The sequence below is a fragment of the Frankliniella occidentalis genome, unplaced genomic scaffold, assembly GCF_000697945.3.
Source record: "Frankliniella occidentalis isolate FOCC.00 unplaced genomic scaffold, Focc_3.1 Scaffold19, whole genome shotgun sequence".
NCBI lineage: Eukaryota > Metazoa > Arthropoda > Insecta > Thysanoptera > Thripidae > Frankliniella > Frankliniella occidentalis.
Window position 1 is genome coordinate 794,077 of NW_026267149.1, and position 771 is coordinate 794,847.

Consider the following 771-nt stretch of genomic DNA (forward strand, 5'->3'; position numbering starts at 1 on the left):
GGAGTCGCCCTGGCAGACACACTTCCCATAGTGCGCCAAGGAAGTTCAGGTCGCCGATCACCACTCACGGACACACCTGAGCACCTTGCACACTGGCACTGATGCAGTGCAGTGCGGACAGCCGGGGTTCTGGACCCCGGGTTCACCACATGGGGTCGTCCCCCGCCCCCCGTCCCGGGGCCGCCCCTGCCTCCCCTGCCGTTCGAGGGATTAGCCTCAGAGCGCCAGCGCCAGCAGCGGGCGACTGGGGATCCCCGGAAAGGAAAACGCCAAACGCCAAACGCCACCGCGGTCGCCACAACCACGGTGACGGTGGCCACAACCGAGAACCGAGCGTTCTGCAGACTGATTCCGAAGAACGCTCAAGCTGGGGAAAGAGTCCTATAGGACTCTAGCTGGGGACTGCCCTATGAGTGCAACAAGGACGGAGCCATACGGCAGGTATGGGAGGGCGCTATTCGGAATCAGTCGGCTGAGCAAGAGAGGAAAGAGCGAGGACTTGGTGTTCGAGCCGAGTGCGGTCCGAGTGTGTACTTTGGACCGGTCCCAGCCCAGGCTCTGCTCAGCCGCATAGCGCGCAGAATTGAGCGCGCGGCGCGGCCCGCCGTCGCGGATCGGTTCCTTTGAAGTGGAATACGGAATTTAACGCAGCCGGTCGTGCAGTCTGGCCGCGCTCCAAATGGCCCAATGGCCCTCCCATCATCAGACATCAGCGAAGAGCACAGCGGAGCTGCGGAGCACAGCCACGCCCAAAGTTTAGCGGCGACGGCG